This window comes from Bufo gargarizans, chromosome 2, assembly GCF_014858855.1.
Source record: "Bufo gargarizans isolate SCDJY-AF-19 chromosome 2, ASM1485885v1, whole genome shotgun sequence".
In the NCBI taxonomy this organism is placed as follows: Eukaryota; Metazoa; Chordata; class Amphibia; order Anura; family Bufonidae; genus Bufo; species Bufo gargarizans.
Window position 1 is genome coordinate 574,984,521 of NC_058081.1, and position 16,696 is coordinate 575,001,216.

Genomic DNA, 16,696 nt, shown 5'->3' on the forward strand with positions numbered 1-16,696 from the left:
CTTGAAAATTCAGGCAGAGACTCAAATCGTCTTTAGACGTGAGTGGTTGACTCAAAGCTGCTATTTTCCAGGGTATTGAAATATGCAATTTTAAGCGCTCTTTTTTTTTGTGATCCCTCACTGTTGTTGCCAAACACGTTTCGGGGTAAAGCGACCCCTTCTTCAGTGGTTTAAACAGTGGTGATCAAATGTCCTCCTTTATATGGTATCCATAGTTAGAGCGATGCATGCTGGGACAGTGAGGGATATCTAGAAAGAATGGATGTGGGTCCCGATTTTGTCATTCTGGAACACATATATCAGTCACTGAATGGATGTTATCTTCCTATTAAATGGCCACATTGATGTTATTTTCTATAGTTTTCATATTCCACATTGTCCAAAAAATGATTATTATAAGGTCTAAATTACATATATTTCAGCTATCCATTTATAGTATTCCATCCTTGTTATAAAACTCAAAATATTTGCAGCTATATATATTCTTATAAAGTACCAATATATACTTATAAAGTAGCTATATAAAAATCAGGCTAAACATATACTAGACACAATTGAACCATAACAAACAAAAACGCACATGCGGTTCCTTTGCGTATTCAGTGCGTTTTTTCCAAAATTACTGAAATAATGCAATAAGGTGAAGTAGAGGACTAGAGACTACATGTTGACAACACTAGATACTGGTTATACTGTAATTAATGTATATGTACATATATAAATGTATAACTATAGGGGGCGTGGCTAACTGCCGACATGGCCGGACGTGTCTGAGAGCGGCTCCGGCTCCAAAACTTCATCCTGAGCAATCCTGAGCTGGTAACAAGGATATTTTTACTCTGACCTGAGCCAAGGAACCCCCGGAGATCATACGGACTGGCCATGGGTCCCAGCAAGGCACAACAAGCGGCGGACCGCTTGAAGGAATTTGCCCGCCAAGAGTCGCAGCATGGCGCCGCCGCTCCATCCTCTCCTCGCGCTCCGCTAACCAGGGGACAAGCTGGCCAGACCTCAGCGACCGAGACGGAGGGGGAACCCGAACTCACCCTGCAGACTTCTCACAGTCAGCTGATGGCAGCTATTATGGGATGCCAGTCGTCGCTCACAGGCAAGATAGAGGAGGTCAGAGTGGACCTGGGCCTCCTGCGACATGATGTTCAGCAATTGAGGGAGCGGGTTCGGCTGACAGAGGAAAGAGTATCTGAGCTGGAGGACACGACCCGACCCTTGGCAGCTAGGATGTCTGCTGTGGAGGGAGCGGTCGACATGTGGCGTCAGAAATGTGACGATCTAGAAAACCGCTCTAGAAGAAATAATATACGCATATTGGGAATGCCTGAGCGGTCTGAGGGTTCTGATCCTGCCTCGTTTATAGAGGACTGGTTCAAGTCGACGTTCCCGGACGCATCATTCTCGGCGGCCTATGCAGTGGAGAGAGCCCACCGGGTTCCTGCTCGGATGCCTCCACCTGGGGCCCCTGCAAGACCACTCTTGGCCCGCATGCTTAATTGGCGGGATCGTGATCTCATCCTTTCAAAGGCAAGGATCAAGCAGACTATCACTTTCGGATCTGCTAACATATCCTTATACCCGGATTTCTCAGCAGAATTACAGAAGAAGAGGGCTACTTTTATATCTATAAAGAAACGTTTGCGGGATCTCGATCTGCAATATTCCATGGCCTATCCGGCCCGTTTGAGAATCCTAGATGGCGGGAAATCGCATTTCTTTAACAATCCTAGGGAGGCCGAGGACTGGCTCCTGGTGAGGCCCCGGAATGCGCCCCAAAGATGAGGTGTCACTTCAGTAGCAGTGATAATGTTTGTTTCCTGATCCAGGACGGTACTTGATCTCCATATGTTTCTTTTCGTTATGTGCCTTGGGGGTTCTATTGGACTATTATATGAACATTATATCTGTCGGCTAACGGGTGTGAGAGATCCGTGGGTATGACTAACATATGTCTCAGGTTATGTTTGCAATGCACTATGCGTATGACCATGCTTATAGTTATTATTGGGAGCCAGCTCTCTCACCTGCACCTGTATATATCATCTCTACACTGTGCAGGTCCCCCATCACCATGGTCACAAGTGCTCCATGCTTTAAATCTGTTCAACACCAGGTTCGCTGGGATTTAATGTTTGAATTCAAGTTTAATTGTTTGTATGTCAATTGGTGCACCTTATATTACTATGATATACACTGCTGTGGTAGGTCTACTGCATGTGAACGTGGGTTTCCTGGTCTATTCTGCTCATTAATACCCATACAGAACATATGGCATCTGTGACGTGTATGTCCTGGAATGTGCGTGGTTTGGGAGGCCATAGAAAGCGAATGGCGGTATTCGCACATGTCCGTACGTATGCTCCGCACATACTGTGCCTCCAGGAGACCCATGTCACAGCCGAAACAGAGGGCAGATTGCATAAGCCATGGGTGCAATGGGCTAGGAGTGCATATGGTACGTCATACTCTAGGGGTGTGTCCTTGCTGGTTCACCGATCGGTTAGGTGGGAGGTACACCGGGAGGTGATAGATCCTGAAGGCCAGTATGTATTTGTATTTGCACATTTGAATGGCGTGCCGTATGTTGTGCTAGGTGTATATATACCTCCTCCGGCTAGCCTCACTGTTCTACAGGCTGCGGCGGGTTTTGCAGCTCAATTTCCATTTGCCGGGGTATTGTGTATGGGGGACCTCAACTTAGTAGGAGATGAGACGTTAGATAGGTTTCAGGCCAATCCCCGTGCAGACGGCATACCTACGGGTGATTCGCGACTTAAACGCTTCATATCCGAATTAGGGTGGTTAGATGTGTGGAGGGAAAGAAACCCGTCTACTAGAGAGTTTTCCTGTTTCACTCCCTCCAAGGGGGCGCTGTCCCGCATAGATTATATGTTATGTGATGTGCAAGCTTATCTCACAATTTCTGATGCCAGGTACGTGCCTCAGGGGCCGTCTGACCATGCGCCTATTGTGGGGGCGCTGCTCTCATCTGATGGGGGGTCACGCGGCCACAGTATTCGCATTCACCCATTCTGGCTGTCCCTGATGGGCATAAATGACCGTATACCTGACCAGTTGAGAGTGTTCCTAGAACTTAACACAGAGGGAGATAGTGATGTTCTTATACTATGGGATACCCTGAAAGCTTTTTTGAGAGGTTGCGTCAAATCATCCATATCTTATATCAAGAAGACCGGGAGGCTTAAGGAGGAGGAGTTAGGTACATTATGTAAAACAGCAGAAAATGCATATGTTTCTGATCCTTCTGAGGTGAATAGACTAGATTGGATGCAGAAAGGCAGGCAGTATATGATGTATTTGCAAGAAAAGAGCGAACGCAAGCTTTTCTTTCTTAAACAACAAGCTTTTGAGCAGGGTAGTAAGACAGGGAAGATTCTTGCACAGGTTGTTAGACGCAACAATATGGCTCCTCCGATTATTCGCATTCAGAATGAGGATGGAACCGTAGCGGAGGATCCTAGTGGCATATTAGTCAGATTTCAGGAATTCTATAGTGAACTATACTCTTCGAGGCATCAGTATGCATTGTCTGATCTGCAGGTGTACTTGGGAGAGGTGGCTCATCCTCAATTGTCCTCATTAGACAGGGGGATTCTTGATGAGGAGATCACGCTAGAGGAAGTGACTGCTGCGATTAAAGGCTTAAACTTAGGGAAGTCCCCCGGCCCCGATGGCATTCCACTGGAGGTATATTCCAGATATGAGGATATTTTGGGACCGCAACTGTGCATGATGTATGCGGCTTCACTGGACAGGGGTCAATTACCAGACACGCTATACGACGCCTCCATTGTAGTTCTCCTAAAACCAGATAAAAATCCCTTAGAATGTGGGTCTTACCGCCCGATATCGCTACTGAATCTAGACTACAAAATCTTGACTAAGATTTTTGCAAATAGATTGAATAGAGTGATTGCCTCAATTGTTCATGAGGATCAATCTGGATTTATACCGGGCCGTTCCACATCTAGCAATATCAGGCGAGCCCAGGTGGTGGCGCAGGTGGGGTGTTTGGATGGCAGACAGTGGGCCTTGGCATCTCTGGACACAGCTAAGGCATTTGATTCAATTGAGTGGGCGTTTCTATTGAAGGTCCTGGAATGTTTTGGCTTTGGTCCCTCCTTTATCAAGTGGATAAGGGTGCTTTATTACCGGCCTACCGCTAATATCATGGTCAATGGTTCTCTATCCTCTACCTTCCCCTTGAATAGGGGAACACGGCAGGGATGCCCCCTATCTCCGCTGCTCTTCGCAGTGGCAATAGAACACTTTAAGATTTCATTATAGAACACAATAGCCATTAGAATACGCCAAGACAGCATCTTCAGGGGGGTGTCAATAGGAGGCAGGGAGGATAGATTGGGGTTGTATGCAGACGATCTTATCCTGTTCATGGACTCAGTGGACTTGTCCTTACCTAGGGCAATTGATTTGATCAATAGATTTGGGGACTTTTCTGGCCTACGCATTAATTGGTCCAAATCGGCCTTCATGCCCTTGTGGTCCCAGGGATGGCCTCCTGTATATCACAATCTTATGGTGGTGGAGCATTTTAAATATCTGGGTATCATTATTACTAAGGACCCTGCAATGTCACACCAACTTAATATTGTTCCTATTGAGCCTTATGCTACGGACAAATTTAAGTCCTGGACCATGTTGCCTTTATCTATAATGGGCAGATTAAATCTTGTCAAGATGATTCTCTTACCCAAAGCATTATATCTATTAGGCCATGCGTGCACCCCAGTCCCGAGGAGCTTCTTTATTAGGCTACACTCTGCTATAGCGAGATTTGTGTGGGGGAAGGAGAGAAGGAAGCTGGCACTTGATAACTTGCAGAGGGGTTGGCAACAGGGAGGAGCAGCTATGCCAGATTTTTTTCTTTATTTTTTGGCAGGTCAGCTCAAATTTTTGACCACTTGGGTTTCACAGACTCCTTTGCCAAACTCTGAATTTTACCTGAAATGTCATTTGGGTCTGTCAACTTTGTGGCCAGTTCTGGAGAACCTACAATCAATAGAGGGCCGAATACTGCCCATACACAGGTTAGCTCATCAGGTTTGGGGGGCGGCAAAGCTGCAGCAATATCAGGACCTTCCTGAGGAGATAGTGCTATGGAATAACCCTATGTTTCCACACTTGCAGCACTGTGAAGGGAGAACTATTTGGGGAAACTATGGTGTGCTAACACTGAGGGATTTGTATGAGAAGGGCGTTCTATACTCATTTTCTCAGCTACGGGAGAAGTTTGGAGTTCTGCGGCCTCACTTCTATAGATATTTGCAGTTACGTCATGCTGTTCAGTCTCAATTTCATGGGAGTACAAAAAGTATCTCCAAGTATCCATTAATAGGCATACTTAAGACCCAAGGTCCTGGTGGGATGGTCTCGAAACTTTACACACACCTTCTGGATCTCAAAGTACGAGCCAAACCGTTGTTGGTGGAGGATAGGTGGAAGGAGAAGGTGTCACAGATCACTGACGAGGAATGGGCAGAAGCTCTGAGTGCGCCCTCCACTGTGTCGCCTTCCCTTAACAACAGGCTTATTCAGTTGTTCATTCTCCACAGGAGCTATCTGACGCCTACCAGGTTATACAGGATGGGTAGATTAGACCACACGAGATGCCACAGATGCGCTCAAGACAATGCGGATTTTTGGCATCTTATCTGGGATTGCCGTTACGTACAGCCGTTCTGGAAACAGGTGGTGGATACGTTATCTACCATAATTGCGGAGGTGGTTCCATGCTGCCCTAAAATTTGCCTTTTAGGTGTGGTGGATGGTGATAATCGTTCCATGTATGCTTGCATCTTCTTAAGGGAGACCCTGTTCTTAGCCAGGAAAGCTATAGCTCTGAGGTGGATGGCGGATAGACCACCGACCATAGGCCAATGGAAAGCATTGGTTAACCAGATACTTCCCTTTGAGAAAATAATGTACAGTAATAGGAAATGCCCTCAGAAATTTGATAAGATTTGGGGTTCTTGGTGTTCATCATCAATTACTGCACTGCCATCCCATATGTTGTCGATGCAAAATGCATAGTACTTTCTATCTTTCATTCCACTATCTGTGTGGGGGAGGGAGGGGATTGTACTCCATTTGAGGGTGTCAGATGTTGTGCTCTTTATTTATCTTTGTAGTGCTTTCACAATTCCTGATTGGAAACTCACACCTTGACAGGATTGTACCAGGAGACTTTATTATGGTTTGTGTATATACACACATATGTAAAATGCTATTGTCACGTATGTATTGTACCAATTTTCATTTGTTATTCTCAATAAAACGAGTTTAAAAAAAAATGTATAACTATAGACAGAATAGGGTGTGCGTTTTTTGTTTGTTACGGCTATATCTGTTTGAGGGAAGACTGATGCTGCATCAGACTCTACGTCAGACAGGTTCCCTTGCTCTTCAACTTCTACTCTATCTATCTTTATATCCTCTAATAGTGGCATGGTAATACTAGGCTCAGACATTTTACTTTAAATGCTATAACAATCAATACGAATATTAAGTGACCTTTTACTTTAAATGCAATATTGACAAATGCAGAAATAAATGACTGACTTAAAAATGCAATAGCAATAGATGCAGGCAATAAATGACTTTCACTTTGAATACTTTTAAGTCCATATACTACAAACTGTCCTTTGTTTTTACTTTAAAGTCTCTTATTTCTGAACACAAGCAATGTCTCTTTATGACAAAGCCTATATGCAATAATAAGTAATAAAAGGAAAGCTCTGACATTATTATGAAGTGCAGGAACAAATGTCAGTCTCAAAGGAGAGGTGTCTTTTCTTGCTGTGATGCGATGCTCTGACTTGCGATGCTCTGTGCAGACTTGCGATGCGCTGGCTTGGATACGCTGCTGCAGGCTTTGGGCCTAGTGGCGGGAAACTAGCTGGCTGCAGTACATGTTCTTTCCGTGGATAGTGGTGCGGGCACTCTAGCTCTGGACTTTGGCCTCCCACCATGTGTCTCTTTCTCTCTCTAGGGATCGCAGGAGGGTTGGCGCTCTTTCTCCGACTATCTTGCCTTTGCCGTTCTGCCACTTTAAGAGTCGGCTGCAGTTTGACTAATGCACACATCCTATGACATCTAGGGTAGCTCTGCTGAAGTGTCTTTGCTTGCTCACTCAGGGAACAGTTGCTGTGCGGCATTATATGCTGGCGCTCCGCTGCTCTAACGCGCTCTTTACTGTGCAAGTTGAGGAGCACTATCGCTTTGCCCTCTGAGGGTAATAGTTCCAATGTGGCAGGCGCAGCACTATTAAGTGCCTTTTGCGCTGTGGCATTAGAAGAATTTTGGCATCTCTGACTTTTAGTCTAACCAGACTGTCTATTACTCTGTAATTCCTCTAGAGCCGTTCTATGGAAACACTAGGTTTAAAGAGCACACCAAATGCTTGAAATAACTTCTTTATTAACGTCAACTTTTCTTCATATATAACATTGCCGCCTCTGCAGCAGATAGTCCATGTACATAATACGTGTTGAAACGATATCACAAAATGGTAGTATGCATAAGATGGTGGTTCAACTGGTCAATCTTGTCATTCAACATAAAATGGTGGATATATTTCTCTCTTCAGTATCTGTACTCTCACTTTAAGTTATTTAAGCACTTTATGATCTCTCTGAGAGGTATATCTGAGATCTAACTAATAGTTCACTTGCTGAATTTGGTCACATTTTGCAATATGCAGTTAGCAGTAACTATTTGCAGATTGGTTAAGTATGATCTGATATGGTTGTATGCAATTTGGATTGCAATATGGAATTTGAATTGTGAACTTTGTAGTTTGCAATTGGTGGGACTGTAAGAAAACACACATATAACTGGTTCAGTATACAGTTCTAATCACTATATTAACAGTAGGAATATTATATAACTGTTTTAAAATACCTATTTTGGCCTCTCTGCTTCCATAAAACACAGCTCTTAGTGGAGTGAATGTCTGTTCATCTTCTCTCTCTAGCAAATAATAATTTCTAGCAGCTCCCGCCAGGGAATTTCCCATACAGGCTGTGTGTGAGGCTGGCTGTGATTGGCCAAGACTCCTGCTGTGTGAGGCTGGCTGTGATTGGTCTAGACTCCTGCCCAGCAACAACAGTTTAACTCAATGCTTTCTGTTGTTTCTGCTGTGTCATTGAGCTTACCTCACATCCATATAATGAATCTTAAAGGCATATTATCTTTTCTGCTTCTGTGAACACAATATATAACATGCTTGTGCCTGATCCTTTGGTTCTCCAAGGAAATGGGCTGCCAGCAGCTTTGATCTCTCTCCCTATTGAATACATATACTTATTTGGCTGAACCTAACATGTATGTGCATGAGGTAGTCGGGAAAGACAGCTGCTGAATGTAGATAGGGACCTTTAGGGTAAATGAGAGTTACAAAAATTGCTTCTTTTTTTACACGTTTCTTAAAATATTGTTTATGGTGTTTATCGGACAGGGTGGATCATTTGATGTATTTTTAGAGCCGGTCGTTACGGACGCAGCGATACCTAATATGTGTGTGTTTGTTTTTTTGTTTTTAAAAAAATATAAAATAAGGGGAAAGGGGCGTTTAGTTTTTCTTTTACTTACAAACTTTATAAATTTTATTAAAAACACTTTTTTTTTTACTCTTTTCTTTACTTTATTTCTGACATTCATTTTTGGGGGTCTGATCCCCTCTGCAATGCATTACAATACATCTGTATTGTAATGCATTGCCTGTTCGTGTACTACAGTGAGTCATACACTAACAGGTTGCCTAGGAGACCCAGCCTGAGGCTAGATCTCCTCGGCTCCCGTAGAAGGCAGGTCTCGATGCCGTGCAAGGCATTGGGCAGCCTTTGCACGGCATCAGGCTGCCTTCTGATAGATCGAGTCCCCGCCACAGCAGCCCAGGGACTCAATGCGCTCCCTCCCCCGACACAAACCCCTGCTACGTTGCGGTCAGCGCAGACCGTGGCATAGAAGGGGTTAATCCGCTGCCATCGGCTTTTACAGCTAAGCCGGCGGATACAGCAGGGACAGTGGTTTTCATGACGTAATAGTACATCATGTGTCGGGGAGGGGTTAAGGGTGTATTATACACCCCAATGCCACTAGAGACTGTCGGAAGGGAAGAGTTTGCTTATTCATTGGGAATTTAGAGGCAGTATTAGATTGCCAGATGATTGCTAACTGGCAGCTCAAGGGGAGTGTCCATTCTCAGGGCACGTGTCTTTCTTCTGTAGCACTCTCCCTATCACATCTCAGAAGGCAGTTGAGGAATGAAACTGAGCATGTGCAGACTTCTCAGTGAGCCGGACAAAGAAATAAGAATAAAAACAGCAGGTGCCGCAAAACAGATACATGAACTCATTAGCTAATAGCTATATTAAATGTTTGTGGTTACAAGCCATCCCATTCACTTCAATTGGTCGGTTCGTTCCAATACACTTGAAATAAATGGGACGGCTTGTAATTACATCTGCTCACGGCTGTGATGTCAACGACGAGCAGGTAAATAAAGAAGAGAAGGCTGCGCTCACACGGAGTGCGGCCTTCTCTTCCACCAGCTGATTGGCGGGGGTCATCAATATTAAAATCCCAGAAAACCCCTTTAGTTACATACAATTGCAATATGACTCATTCATATGACTAAAGAATTTAAAGGGAAATCCCAGACTTCTTGAAAAACAAAAAGCTAAATCCAGGAATTCCCAACCTTACTACCATAGGGGAACCCCTGAAAAATGTTTCCACGCCTGGGTAACCCTCTCATGTTATTCCTGCCTCCTAGAAGCTCAGTGAAGAGAAGGATAAACAAAAAGCTAAATCCAGGAATTCCCAACCTTACTACCATAGGGGAACCCCTGAAAAATGTTTCCACGCCTGGGTAACCCTCTCATGTTATTCCTGCCTCCTAGAAGCTCAGTGAAGAGAAGGATAAACAAAAAGCTAAATCCAGGAATTCCCAACCTTACTACCATAGGGGAACCCCTGAAAAATGTTTCCACGCCTGGGTAACCCTCTCATGTTATTCCTGCCTCCTAGAAGCTCAGTGAAGAGAAGGATAAACAAAAAGCTAAATCCAGGAATTCCCAACCTTACTACCATAGGGGAACCCCTGAAAAATGTTTCCACGCCTGGGTAACCCTCTCATGTTATTCCTGCCTCCTAGAAGCTCAGTGAAGAGAAGGATAAACAAAAAGCTAAATCCAGGAATTCCCAACCTTACTACCATAGGGGAACCCCTGAAAAATGTTTCCACGCCTGGGTAACCCTCTCATGTTATTCCTGCCTCCTAGAAGCACAGTGAAGAGACGGATAAAGCTTCTATAGTTCTTAAAATCTTCTGTGCCATACTAAGCACCGCCACTATACTATGCATGGCGCTGTGCTTGGTGAGCACGGAGAGGGCCGCGGTGCTCACAGGAGCGACGGTGTCTTCTCATACAGCTCATCGACGCGGGTCCCAGAAAATGGCGTAATTACAGCACCAATCTTTGCCAGCTCATAGCATGCGTAGATTTTATTTTCTGCCATGTGGACTGCCAGAAGATGTGCCAAATTTTTAAAGATTCTGAACGCATTTTTTTAAGGGAATCTGTCACTCGTCACTGTTAAACCAGAAAAAATAGGGGAGATTATTTAAGTTTCCTACATCACTCTTCTGTGCGCTGGAGTGAGATGCACATAATTTATTAAGAGGTGCAAAGCTTGGACACATCTCTGGCCCTCCGTCTGCCAGAAACTCAAATCTACGCCAGCTAGGAGCTATAATTTATACCAGTTTCTGGCGTAAATTATACTGAATCTGGCAGGCCCCGAAGGCTCTGCCCTTCCTGCTAAGCCCCACCCACTTTAAACAGTTTACTATATCTCCCTCTATGACTTGTAGGGCTAGCTCAGCAGAATGTAATAATATCTTTAATTTAATGATCTGTTGCATAAAAACACTTGATCAATATGCAAATGAGCAGTTAAACGGGTTGTCTCACTTCAGCAAATGGCATTTATCATATAGAGGAAGTTAATACAAGGCTCTTACTAATGTATTGTGATTGTCCATATTGCCTACTTTGCTGGCTGGATTCATTTTTCCATCACATTATAGACTGCTCGTTTCCAGAGATTACAACCACCCTGTAAATCCAGCAGTGGTGGTCGTGCTTGCACACTTAAAAGTGTTAAAGTATGGCCACAACTGCTGGATTACAGGGTGGTCATAACCCTTTGAAACGATCAGTGTATAATGTGATGGAAATATTAATCCAGCCAGCAAAGGAGGCAATATGGACAATCATGATACATTAGTATACCAACCAACTTTTGAAAATTGCAAAGAGGGACAATATTGTGCGGACTCTAACGCCGCCCAAAGTAAAACTATACACACCCAGCCCCCTTAAAGGGGTTATCCAATTTCTCAAAAAACACATATGCCGGGCCCCTCACAGGTAATCTACTTACCCCGCTCCCGGCTGCTGCTTCTCCCTGTACACGAATTAAAACATCCGGTGTTGGCGGGAGCAGCCAATGGCAAGCAGGGACGGGGACGAGCCTCCCTAGCATTGCAGGTGATGCTAGGGAAGCTCGTCCCCGCTAGCCGGGAGCGGGGTAAGTATATTACCTGTGAATGGCCCGGCATATTTTTTATTTTTTTTTTGAGAAATTAGATAACCCCTTTAATGCCTCCACATAGTAATTATTTATCCTTTGTGCCAGCACACAGTAGTAATGCCCAAGCTGTCCCCTTCACAATAGTAATGCCCACATGTGCAAACTTCACAGTAGTTATGCCCATTATGTGCCGATGTGCCCTCTTCACAGTAGTAATGCCTCCATGTTCCCCCTTCACAGTAGTAATGTCCACATGTGCACTCTTCACAGTAGTTATGCCCAGATATGTGCCCTTTCACACCTGATTATCACAGCTCAGCTGCCGTCGCTCCCCAGCAGACAGGACACTGTCACACTGCGCATTGCTCGGCTGTGTAGAAGAAGCACACAGGATGATTCCCAGCCAGCACTGCTCCTTTTACACAGTCCAGCAGCGCAATGTGTGATTGCATCGTGCTGCTGCTGGGGAGTACCGGCAACTAAGCAGAATGGTAAAGTGGGGAGCAGACGGCTCCCTGATCCGCCATTACAATCAGCTTTCTCTGTGTCCTATGGACGCAGAGACAGCTGAGAGCAGGACATACTATTCCAGGACCATGGGACAGCTACGTTTGGGAGGTATGGATTAGTGCCTTGTATTAACTTTGTCAATATGATAAATTCAATTTGCTGAAGTGAGCACATCCCCTTTAAGCCGTTATAGAGACTTCCTCACGTATCATTTCTGGGTGACAGGTAGGATATTATCTCTCACGGTGTCATATATCAATGCTGGGGTCCTGGGCTGAGGACTGGATTACGCTAGGGGCCACACACAGGCTTGTACGACAATTTCCATACAAGGTCCTGCAAAAAGTAATGGTCATGTTACTTACACCCATGTTTGGTACAATTTTATCCTGCACTGTATGTGCAAAACACAAGAAGCCTAATCCACACTTATAAAAAGGGACTCTAACGATAATGACAGAGCCATCATTCATGTAACACTCTAATACTACAACTGGAATCTTCTGCACACCAGTATACTAGTGCTCAGAGACTTGCCCCATCGGAATAAAAATGGAGGGCAGTTATATACACTCATTAACCGCCTCAGGACCGCCGTACGCAAGATTGCGTCCTGGCGGCGGCCCTGTTATTCCTCCTGGACGTGCCGGCGCGTCATCTCGCGAGAGGTGAGATTTCCTGTGAACGCGCGCACACAGGAGCGCGCGTTCACAGGAACCGGAGGTAAACAAGTGCATCTACAGCCTGCCAGCGGCGATCATTCGCTGGCAGGCTATAGATGCAATTTTTTTAACCCCAAAAAGGTATATTAGACGCTGATTTGATAACAGCGTCTAATATACCTGCTACCTGGTCCTCTGGTGGTCCCTTTTGCTTGGATCGACCACCAGAGGACACAGGCAGCTCAGTAATAAGTAGCACCAATCACCACACTACACTACACCCCCCCCCATCACTTATTAACCCCTGATCACCCCATATAGACTCCCTAATCACCCCCCTGTCATTGATCACCCCCCTGTAAGGCTCCATTCAGACGTCTATATGTTTTGCGGATCCGCAGATCCACAAAACACATATGGGCGTCTGAATGGAGACTTACAGGGGGGTGATCAATGACAGGGGGGTGATCACCCCAGTCATTGATCACCCCCCTGTAAGGCTCCATTCAGACGTCTGTATGTGTTTTGCGACACATACGGACGTCTGAATGGAGCCTTACAGGGGGTGACCAATGACAGGGGGGTGATCAGGGAGTCGATATGGGGTGATCACCCCCCTGTAAGGCTCCATTCAGACGTCCGTATGTGTTTTGCGGATTCGCAAAACAAATAGAGACGTCTGAATGGAGCCTTACAGGGGGGTGATCAATGACGGGGGTGATCAGGGAGTTTATATGGGGTGTTAACCCCCCCCTGTCATTGATCACCCCCCTGTAAGGCTCCATTCAGACGTCTGTATGTGTTTTGCGGATCCAAGGATCCTCAAAACACGGACACCGCGGATCCGCAAAACACGGACACTGGCAATGTGCTTTCTGCATTTTGCGGATCCGCACATTGCCAGAACTATATAGAAAATGCCTTTTCTTGTCTGCAATTGCGGACAAGAATAGGACATGTTCTATAGGCTCTACAAAAAACTCAGTGTTCGCACAAGTTAGCGGAAATTGATATATATATATTTTTTTCTTACAAAGTCTCATATTCCACTAACTTGTGACAAAAAATAAAATCTCACATGAACTCACCATACCCCTCACGGAATCCAAATGCGCAAATTTTTTTTAGACATTTATATTCCAGACTTCTTCTCACGCTTTAGGGCCCCTAAAATGTCAGGGCAGTATAACTACCCCACAAGTGACCCCATTTTGGAAAGAAGACACCCCAAGGTATTCCGTGAGGGGTATGGTTAGTTCATGTAAAATTGTATTTTTTGTCACAAGTTAGTGGAATATGAGACTTTGTAAAAAAAATAAAAAAAATAAATAAATTCTTTTTCCGCTAACTTGTGACAAAAAATAAAAACTTCCATGAACTCACTATGCCCATCAGCGAATACCTTAGGGTGTCTACTTTCCGAAATGGGGTCATTTGTGGGGTGTTTCTACTGTCTGGGCATTGTAGAACCTCAGGAAACATGACAGGTGCTCAGAAAGTCAGAGCTGCTTCAAAATGCGGAAATTCACATTTTTGCACCATAGTTTGTAAACGCTATAACTTTTACCCAAACCAATAAATATACACTTATTGCATTTTTTTTTTATCAAAGACATGTAGAACAATAAATTTAGAGAACATTTTATAAAGAAATGTAGTTTTATTTGAAAAATTTTACAACCGAAAGTGAAAAATGTCATTTTTTTGCTTAGTGCAGAATTGTAAAAAGTGGTCTGGTCATTAACCACCTCAGCCCCCCTAGCTGAAACCCCCTTAAAGACCAGGCCACTTTTTACACTTCTGCACTACACTACTTTCACCGTTTATTGCTCGGTCATGCAACTTACCACCCAAATGAATTTTACCTCCTTTTCTTCTCACTAATAGAGCTTTCATTTGGTGGTATTTCATTGCTGCTGACATTTTTACTTTTTTTGTTTTTAATCGAAATCTAACTAAGTTTTTTTTTTAAAAAAAAATCATTTTTCACTTTCAGTTGTAATTATTATTTTTTTTAAACCGACATCTATATATAAATTTTTCTCTAAATTTATTGTTCTACATGTCTTTGATAAAAAAAAAATTTTGGGTTAAAAAAAAAAAATGGTTTGGGCAAAAGTTATAGCGTTTACAAACTATGGTACAAAAAATGAGAATTTCCGCTTTTTGAAGCGACTCTGACTTTCTGAGCACCTGTCATGATTCCTGAGGTTCTACAATGCCCAGACAGTAGAAAACCCCCACAAATGACCCCATTTCGGAAAGTAGAAACCCTAAGGTATTCGCTGATGGGCATAGTGAGTTCATAGAACTTTTTATTTTTTGTCACAAGTTAGCGGAAAATGATGAATTATTTTTCTTTTTTCTTACAAAGTCTCATATTCCACTAACTTGTGACAAAAAATAAAAACTTCCATGAACTCACTATGCCCATCATGAAATACCTTGGGGTGTCTTCTTTCCAAAATGGGGTCACTTGTGGAGTAGTTATACTGCCCTGGCATTTTAGGGGCCCAAATGCGTGAGAAGTAAAAAATGGCCTGTGAAATCCGAAAGGTGGTCTTTGGAATGTGGGCCCATTTGCCCACCTAGGCTGCAAAAAAGTGTCACACATGTGGTATCGCTGTACTCAGGAGAACTAGGGCAATGTGTTTTGGGGCGTCATTTTACATATACCCATGCTGGGTGAGAGAAATATCTCGGCAAAAGACAACTTTTCCCATTTTTTTTATACAAAGTTGGTATTTGACCAAGATATTTATCTCACCCAGCATGGGTATATGTAAAATGACACCCCAAAACACATTGCCCAACTTCTCCTGAGTACAGCGATACCACGTGTGACACTTTTTTGCAGCCTGGATGCGCAAATGGGCCCAAATTCCTTTTAGGAGGGCATTTTTAGACATTTGGATCCCAGAAAAAAAATAAAAAATTTCCGCTAACTTGTGCCAAAAAAAGTCTGAATGGAGCCTTACAGGGGGGTGATCAGGGAGTCTATATGGGGTGATCACCACCCTGTCATTGATCACCCCCCCTGTAAGGCTCCATTCAGACGTCCGTGTTTTGCGGATCCGCAAAACACATACGGACGTCTGATTGGAGCCTTACAGGGGGGTGATCACCCCATATAGACTCCCTGATCACCCCCCTGTAAGGCTCCATTCAGAGGTCCGTATGTGTTTTGCGGATCCACGGATCAGATCCGCAAAACACATACGGACCTCTGAATGGAGCCTTACAGGGGGGTGATCAATGACAGGGGGTGATCAGGGAGTCTATATGGGGTGATCACCCCCCTGTCAGGCTCCATTCAGACGTCCATATGTGTTTTGCGGATCCGATCCATGGATGCGTGGATCTGTAAAACACATACGGACATCTGAATGGAGCCTTACAGGGGGGTGATCATCCCATATAGACTCCCTGATCACCCCCCTGTAAGGCTCCTTTCAGACGTCCGTATGTGTTTTGCGGATCCGTAAAACACATACGGGCGTCTGAATGGAGCCTTACAGGGGGTGATCAATGACAGGTGGGTGATCAGGGAGTCTATATGGGGTGATCAGGGGTTCATAAGTGACAGGGGGGGGGTGTAGTGTAGTGGTGTTTGGTGCTACTTTACAGAGCTACCTGTGTCCTCTGGTGGTCGATCCAAGCAAAAGGGACCACCAGAGAACCAGGTAGCAGGTATATTAGACACTGTTATCAAAACAGCGTCTAATATACCTGTTAGGGGTTAAAAAAAATGCATCTACAGCCTGCCAGCGAACGATCGCCACTGGCAGGCTGTAGATCCACTCTCTTACCTTCCGATCCTGTGAACGTGCACGCCTGTGTGCGCGCGTTCACAGGAAGTCTCGCGATATGAC